At 34.3% G+C, this 9,555-nt stretch overlaps 1 long non-coding RNA gene across 1 annotated transcript in view; it reads right to left on the reverse strand.

Annotated features, from left to right (window-relative positions):
* Positions 1–8,249: 8,249 nt before the first annotated feature.
* The window catches only part of LOC145694019 (uncharacterized), a 16,871-nt gene continuing 15,565 nt past the window's right edge, over positions 8,250–9,555 (reverse strand). Inside the window, exon 2 of the long non-coding RNA XR_014132889.1 lies at positions 8,250–8,434. This is a non-coding gene — a long non-coding RNA (uncharacterized LOC145694019). The remainder of the gene's footprint in view (positions 8,435–9,555) is intronic.

A 9,555-nucleotide genomic window follows, 5' to 3' on the forward strand; every position in this document is an offset into this window, starting at 1 on the left:
TCACTGTTATGATATGAAGAATCCCTTGTACTCTCATTCATCATACATGATCTTTGCTGTCTGACTGTCTTATGCACAGTCATTATAAACCTAATCCGGATCAAAGTTCCTTTTTCCATTTTCACACACTCTTACTTTGGAAGGAAGCAATTAATTTGTCATCCGTTACCATTAGCCTAAGATATAACTGCGATGCGTTAAAGACTTCTTTTCATTTAAACTCTTCTTCCGAGAGTTTATTTTGTGCTGAGACAACATAGCTCAATCACACGTGTGTATTTGTCTTTCGAACTCTAAGTGTTCTAATTTGAACTCTGTACTATTACTTTTGATTGTTGAAATCTTGTACTTGATTGTTGTATATACATTTCCTCATTCAACGTTTGCTAAAATACTCGAAGCCATGCTTCAGTTTCTTTCGGAGTCACCCTTGCACCGCCATTGCACTACACACAATTGTACACTAATGGAATCTACAATTAAATATAATGGACCCAGTTTCGATCCGACATTTTGTTCCCGAGTATGGCTGTTTTTGCATTTTTCCGAAAATTTTCGGGTGTTCATAGCTCCGATGCATCTCTACACCCAAGTTGGTCTATACTTTCCGTTTTATCTTGGGGACAGGAAACACCTCCGGATGTTTTAAGACATTAATTAATTTATAACGCACACACACACACACAGGCCTATATATATATATATATATATATATATATATATATTCACGTTTGTATGGGCGCCCTTTTGGTAGACTTGTCCACCGCCCTCGTTAGTATCCCAGCACGACCCTGGTAACGACATTGTATTGCTTAAGGAATCTTTTTCGTCTATGAAGGGGAAGTTGAGAAATGAAGTATCACAGCTTAAATCTGAAATTGAAGAAACAAAAATTAAATTTGGAGAAGATATAGAAGATGTTCAGGAGAAATTTTTCTTGGGAAATAACATATTAATAAAGATGTGGATAAGGTTAGGTCTGATGTAGGTATTTTAAAATTAGGGTTGAAAGAATCGACTGAAGATATGGAGTGTAAATTAGAAACTGTAACCAAAGAAATATCGGCATTGGAAGTTGAGATATGTAAAGTTAGTGTAAGTGTAGGAGCAACAAGCTGAAGAAACACGAAAACTTTATGAATTAAATGAAAGAACAACAAACATGGTGAAAGTATTAGAAAGGGACGTAGTTGATGCATATCGACATGGGCGTGATTTATGTAAAAGAAATACTGAAAGTTTAAAGACGTTAGTATATGATCACCTAAATAATGACAATTCAGATAACTCGAGCCCCATTGAGCAAAATTTGATTGGAAAATCATCAAAACACGTTAGAACAGAGAGTAATATATCTAATGAAAACAATGTAACTCCGGTATTTATGTTAGATGGGACGCGAATTAACCGCGAAGGAAATGTCGTATACATAAATATATCTTCATCATCTGATTCGGATGAAGAAAAATAAATATCAAAATAGAAATAAGCGGGTTAGGAATAAAACTGGTAGAAAGAGGACGTCGTGTCGCGAACCGTGCGTTATGCAATGTAAAAAGGCAGACATAGTTGTAAATGATAATGTAGGAGTGGAAGCTTTGGATCTAGATAAGACAAATAAACAATGGGAAAATAGTCCCTCATACAAAATGGGTGCGGGATCTTACCTGCGCGAACTACATCATTTTCCACAGTTTGATGGACAGCTAACTCAGGGCGTGGGGAAAATTGTTTTAGATGACTTGATGCAAACGATGAAGATGTATGTATTAACCGATAGGGACCGTTTATACATAATTGCAAGGTGTTTAGAAAAATCAGTCAAGATTTGGTATAGAAGTGTGGTAAACCAAATAAAAACATTTCAAGATTTCGTGAAATTATTCAAATTACAGTACATATCGGAACGGATGGAGAGAGCACAAAAGCGCCATCTCTATTCGTTGCGGTATGACAAAAGTAAACACTCTTCCTTGTTGGGATTCGTTCGCCATATTGTAGAAAAATATAACTCCATTGTGACATCGCCTTCTGACCAGGAATTAAAGGATTTAATACTAGATTGTCTTCGAAGCGAAGAATCGAATATTTTAAAATTAGGATCGGTCACTACCGTGCAGGATCTAATACTAAGGATAGCAGAGTTAGAATGTAATCCCAGTTCTTGTCCAGATAATTTCAGTGGTGTAAAATTTCAAACTAGAAAACCGCAAATAAGGAAGACTTTTATTTCGCAATCTAACTCGACTCAAATTGATAACGCTGTTCAAACAGAACCGATAAAAATGAAAATTCAGGGAACGGAAACCATTTTCGAACGTTAACTAATCAAAAATTTACAAATAGTAACGGACAACGTCAAAATTGGAGGAGGAATCGGAATTTGAAATCAAGCTGGGGACGAATGGAGTTAACAAATTTAGACCCATGAATGGAGTCCAACCTTACCCTTTAGTGTATGGAAATGGACCAGTCCCTTGAGCTGTACCTGGAATGTATAACTTGAGATCACCATATGGGCAATGTCCTCCAGTTCCTATATTTAGTTCTCCTTTCTCTTGTAACATGCCGGTGGTAACTTCGGTTATTTCAGCACTAAATCCGCCTTATCCTTGTGTTACTGTCGAGTCGATGAATAATAATAGTACTACTACGTTTATGAACAATTCAGTTCCTGTTTCGGAAAACATTTTGAGCAGTCATCCTTAAGGGGAGACGGTGATTGCTCAAATCAACTTTTCTCCCCGAAACAAAATTTAGAAAACCTATATAAAATTGATGGTCTAAATACTGAAATTCAAAATGATCTTAAATTATCTTCTTTGAAATTATTAACGTACTTTGTATTGAGAGAAGACGAAGAAAGTGTAACAAAAGAAGATTTTGAGATATTTCCTTCGCCTTCAGTAAACTGTAGTGGGGGAAATACAGGTAAAATGTATCCTAGACACAGGCGCTGAGCTCCATTTTTTAAATTATAATGTTTGGTTGAAATTACAAAATTCCCTTCGGTGGGCAAAGCTAAAATCTGTGCCCAGTGTACATTTGAATGCTTTTGCTGGAAAAGATAGCTTTCCAGTAAAGGGATTGCTCAAATTAACATTAAATATTCAGGATAATCTTTTTGATGTGCCTGTGTTCGTCGTTAAGGACATGAAAGCTGGGTTATTGTTAGGTTCGCCTTTCTTTGTAAAATTTCAGGTAACTTTGGGCAGTTCTAACAAGAAATTAATTTTGAAAAACAATAAACAAGAAAAGGTAACTTTGGATATTTCTTATCCAAAAATATTATTGGTGCATGTAGATAATACCCAGATGTCCAATAACCATTATAATGTTTCTTCTTCTGATAAGCGAAGTACTGATTATGGCGAAATTTCGGAAACAGAATTTAAGGAATATATAAATAGTCGAAATGACTTGGATATGGAAACTAAATTAAAACTACAGACACTGTTAACTAAATATAAACATTCATTTTGTGAATATCCGAAGCCGATTCGATGTAAGCAATATAAAATTGAGCTTAGTGGTCATGAGCCTGTTGTGGGAAAAATCTATCCCATTCCACAGGCTATGCAAAAGGAGTTCGGAAAAGAGTTACAGAAATGGATAAAGTTAGGTATAGCAAAAGAACATGCTAGTAGTTATAGAAATCCGATACATTGTGTTAGGAAAAATTCGGGGGGTGAGAGACCAGTAATTGATCTCCGATTACTGAACTCTAAAGTAATTAGTCCAAAAATTCAAGTAGAGCCCATTAACGAGATCTTATCGCGAATTTCAGGAGCGAAAGTCTTCGGCTCCATGGATGCTACCATGGGATACTATGGGGTGAAGTTACATCCTGATTCATTTAAGTACACTAGTTTTATTTATCTTGATAGACAATATGTATTATTTGTCTTGCCTATGAGACTTAAATCGAGCCCTAGCATCTTCCAAGAGGTTATGAACTCTTATTTCGGGTTGGACACTCGACAATTTGTAGTGTTGTATATTGATGATTTATTATGCTATAGTTCGGATTTAACGGAACATTTATATCATTTGGAACAACTATTCAAAATTTTGGAATTTGGAAATTTCACTCTAAATTTTAAAAAATGTCAATTTGTACATTCCGAAATTCTATTCTTAGGTCATATTGTGAATGAGACAGAATTAAAACCCAATCCGAAACAAAATGAAACCATCCAATATTTTCCGGTTCGAAAGACTAGAAAGAAATTACGATCTTTCTTAGGAATCCTTTTCTGGAGAAGGAAATTCATCCCTCAATTTGCTGCGTTGACCGCGCCTTTCTTTGATCTTCTGAAAAAGGATAGAAAATATTGTTTAACAGATGAACTATTGGAGAGATTTCAAAAGTTAAAGGTGTTACTAAGTGAACCTCCGGCAGTCAGCCAACCGAATATTTCAAAACCTTTAATTTTGTTTTCGGATGCATCCTTAGAAAATCTGGCAGGTTATCTTGCACAGAAACGGAGTGCTACTAGTCATTGAATATGCTAGTTGGAAGTTAAAATTGTGTGAAGTATCTTATTCGATCTTTCAATTAGAGTTACTAGCAGTCTTTGTGAATATTTTTCTTATTATATATTAGGTTGAAACGTTAAGGTGCATTGTGATAACAATGCCGTAACATGTGCATTCACTTTACAAAATTTAGATCCGAGAACTACAAAAATTTTGTTAAAACTGCAACGATTTGATCTCCGATTCGAACACAAGAGAGTGGATAATAAAATAGCAGACATTTTGAGTAGAAATACTCCAGAACTCCCTGCTGAATCGCAGGAATATTAAATAAACTTTGTAAATTATGAGGTGAATACGTGATTTTATATAACTGAACTTGAGCAAATGCAGGCATTAGATAAATATTGTTGCTATCTAAAGAATAAGGTAGATGCAGGAATGAACTAAAATCGAATTCAAATCGTAATCGTAACTTGATATATATTCAAAATTTTAAATCGAAACGTTGGCTGCTAATAATTCCTGAGTTGTTAATTGAAAGAGTAATAAGATGCATTCATGGAACAGGACATTTTGGGGTAAACAAATGCGTAAAGTTAGCGCGAGAGTTATTTTTTGGAAATCTCAAAAACAAACCTTTAGGAAATTTATTAATAATTGCGAAATATGTGCTCGGACAAAATTCTCCAATAGAATTATTGCTCGCGAGGAATTACTTATCAGTGCAGATAAACCTCAGCACAAGGTATGTGTTGATTTAGTCGGAAAGCTGCCATGCAGTTACGGCTACTACTATGTTCTATCAATAGTTGATGTTTATACTCGCTTCATCTGTTACTTACGTTTGAGAACAGCAACTGCTGCTGAAATTATTCGAACTCTCGAAAGGGAATATTTGTATTTGTGTCCATATCCGAATTATATTGTGTCTGATCAGGGCCCACAGTTTGTCCCTCAGAAATGGAAAAAACTTTTGTAACGAGCATCAAATACGTCATATCTTGATTTCTCCTTACAACCCGAGGGCTAACGGGATCCTCGTACGTTCGCATCAAGAATTGAATCGTATAGTAAGATTGTTGTGCAGCAGTAATCATTCAAAATGGAAAACTGTATTAAAGACTGCACAAGACTTACTTAATTATTCATATAATAATGCAATTGATTGTACACCTGCAGAATTGTTTTTCTTTCTGCTGTTGATAGATTTAGGGAAAAATTTCCTTGGCTTCTGGAATTGCAGAATATGTAGAATTCAAGATGTCACATCCAGGTTGAACCTAGATTGTTTCCAAAAAGAAAAAGAAAATTGCAAAATAATGTTGAAATTAAAGAAGGAAATTTAGTAATGGTTCGAACACATTTTCTATCTGATGCGTTCAAAAAGATTACTCACAAGTATATGCCTGTTTATACCAAGCCTTATCTTGTTACAAAAGTACATCATAACTCTGTTTCGTTAAAAGACTTAAAGGGGAGAGAAGTACCTACACAAAATTTACTAAATGTAAAACTTTTCAATTGCTCCAATGAAAAACGCGAGGAGCTGTTAAGAGATTTCAAATAGTTATTTAAAAAATTGTTATTTTTACGGGACACTGGGAAAAATTTAACGTACCGGTAGCGATTACATTAATACCGGTATGTATAATTTAATTGTTATATGTTCGATGGCTCCCGTATTGTGCAGTTGTGCCAGTTTATTTTATTATCGCTATGTCCGTGTTAGCTACATAGGTTAATTGTTGTTAGGCCGGTTTGGTAAACTTTTGTTCCCTCTGTTATTGTATAATTATATAGATTTAGGCTATTATTCTATATCTGAGCCCACATTTAATTTGTAAAACCTATATTGTTAAACAGAATATGATTATATATAAATAAATTAACCGGTGTCACAATGTGCATTGTGTTGACGAAGAACTGCAGTACGGTAATACAAATACTATTCCGATAATAATAACAAAACATTACTAGTACACTTTAAAATCATATTAAATAATTGAATAGAAAAAGGGGGATTTGTATTAAATACTTTATTAATTTGAAAAAACAATATATTATTATTACTCACCAAGAGTTTAATTCAGATCATATATAATACAGCCATATACAGATACCAATAGGTCGTTAGGCCTAGCGTTAGGCCTAATAATAATGATAATTCAGTGAAGTTTTCGCTTGGTACTACCAGACTGAACTAATTGATAATAGTGGGAATATTAAGATTGCGTTTATAAAAGTAAAATCATTAAATTGGAAGAAAGCAAACATAATTCTCATGATAGTTTGTTAATATACTGATTTTTATAAATTAATGTAATTAATAATAGTGAGAATTAATAATTATACATAATATAGGTAATGCACGAGTAGTTAGGTATAGAAGAAGAAGAAGAAAACCGTGTAAGACCAGCAGAAGAGGGGGTGCTAGAACTCGATGTAGAAATTCATTCTGTTACAAAATTATTTTATCTGTTCAACTAACCTGTGCAAAATTATGATTTCGGACTAACCTAGAAAAGTTTCGTTTGCCGAGTTCTTCCAGAATTTAGTAACCTCATGTGGATTACACCCGCGCTGGTCAATAGCTGCTAGACGCCGCCATTACAGCAGCAAGAAAAGAACAGTATAAGGATTCCGTAATTGGCCGAGGTTTCCGGCTGCATTAGACAGGAAAGTGGGCCACTATCAGGCTCCTTAAACCTGTGAGTAACCGGACCTGACTTCCAGGTAACCTGATTTTATTATTAACATATCTGGAATATAAATTCCTGTTTCTCCAAGATGGCGTCGATGACGTAAGATTTCTTGTGGGACCGAATAGTCTGAAAAAGGTGTATAAAACTGATAACTTTTGAAGTAATTTTGCAAAACTGTTCAATATAATTAATATGGGCAACTAAATTTCATCTGCGTTACGCATCTCAGCTATCTACCATAAGGGTCTCCATGTTACTATTAATCGTCACTGACACTTCGAAATTCGTATGGTAGAATGAATCTTAAGATTGTATGGATTTAAATTAAAACAGAATCTTCATTATTGCGTATTCGGTACATTTCTTAGTTTACAGTAAAACTTACGTTATGATTAGGTTAGCTTCAGGATGTTTTGTGAAGGGAGGTTGATTCATCTTGTGGCGCTTAAGTTTATATGAATGACAGATTAATGCATTGACCCATCACAATAGTATGAGTTTTCTTGTATGTTGTTAAAATTACGCTCCGTCATGGTATTGAGAATATCCTGTCACGTAGTTAGTTTTCTTGTCATCAATCATACCATATGTACATAATTAGCTGTTCATTATTTTTTTGTAGTGCATAAAAAATGTAATATGTTGTCCTAGGGCTAGATGCTTGAGCCATATTTAGTATTCACTACAGTTTTAAAACTCAGATTAAGTTATATAGTAGCAATACAGATTTAAGGACATTGAGAATATGAGTGACACATAGGGATGTTCATGTTTTTTTTAATGGAACGTTCAATACTTATTATTAGATGATTAAAAAGGGGATGGATCAACATTTGGTAGATTTTTTCTTTTCTTTTAATAGTCTGTAAAACCTGTCATGATACGAATTTAGTATAAGATCAATCATTGTGAACTTCCGTAGTGGGTACTTAAGATCAATCATTGTAAACGTCCGTAGTAGGCTACCTAGAATGTCGATACTAACGTAAAACATTGATATATTGTGATTAATGTACCGATTTGATGAAATTTTCTTGTGGTTATTATTAAATAGACCAAGCAAAGTATAAATATAAAACTTTATTGAACTGTTCTGAACTACAATTGTATTAAATTACTAATCAAACTGGATAGTACAGAAAATTGTGATGTTAATGAAATTCTATTGTACAGAATGTTCACATAAAGTTTTTTTCTTTTTCTTTTTCCAAACTTGTTTCCGTCTTGTAATAATAAACCAACCTGAAATACTAAAATTGTTATTCTAACTTGAGATTATGATTTTGAATAAAACTAATTTGTTAAATCCATACATATATTAATATAAATATATCGATAGAAATATGAACAGTGATACATATAGCGGTTGTAATAATATGAATATATACAGAATCTTATTGCTGGTTTACTGCTTAAGCAAGGACCCAAATGTTATTTTCGAGAACCGAGTCAGTTGCGCGTTATTTCGTTGGAACAAAACAACTTTCGATTAGTATTACAGAACTTAGTTTTTTCTTTCTTTTCATTTTACCTATTCAAAATTTATAAATTTTTATAGTATATAATGTATAAAAGTACTCATCACTCTGCTTTATTGGATTTTAAGAATCGTTAACAAAGTGGCGATCCAATTCAGGATTTGCCTGTGATGGTTTTTTTAAATTTTTTTATTACGTTAAAAGTTGAGCTTACATCCTTGCTTTTTTCTTCTTTTTGTGTTAACGCCATCATTCATGGCTTACAGCACATGGTATATATTCGATTTATCTCTTGTTCAATAACATGGGTGTAGAAGTTTTGTTTGTAAATAATGTATAGATGTACATTGATAGTGTTGTTTAAAAAAAGGAAATAGCTTATATATTAAATCAATAATAGAGAAATGCTTTAATCATAACATACAAATACAGTTAAAAGATTTCCTCTTTATATTTCCTGAATATTTTTCGATGAGAGTCAAGAATGCTGGGGAGGGGTACACTTGCGCGCAGTGTTGAATTCAGACATTTTCACATGAGGGAATGTGAACTCCTCAGCGGGAAGAGGAGTTTAGGTTAAGTAATTTCTACCTTTTGTGACTGAAATTTGAGTTTCTCCCGGGGGAATAAATTTTCTTCTTGAGGACATTCCCCCCGGGTTACTCCTGAATTCATTCCTGCTCATACGTATCCAAACTCGCGAGCCGACGCTCGTGAGCTCGGCACTCACGCTCAACCGAGCTCGGGCTTAATATTCAGCGCGAGTCCGAGTGAGCCCGAGCCCCAATGAAATAAGTGAGCGCGAGCCCACTTGAGATTAGTGAGCGCGAGCCCGAGTGATCGCGAGTCCAGTTAAGAGAAATGAGCATGAGTCCAGTTCAGAGAAGTGATCC

The sequence above is a fragment of the Thermobia domestica genome, chromosome 9 (genome assembly GCF_964235325.1).
Source record: "Thermobia domestica chromosome 9, izTheDome1.hap1.1, whole genome shotgun sequence".
NCBI lineage: Eukaryota > Metazoa > Arthropoda > Insecta > Zygentoma > Lepismatidae > Thermobia > Thermobia domestica.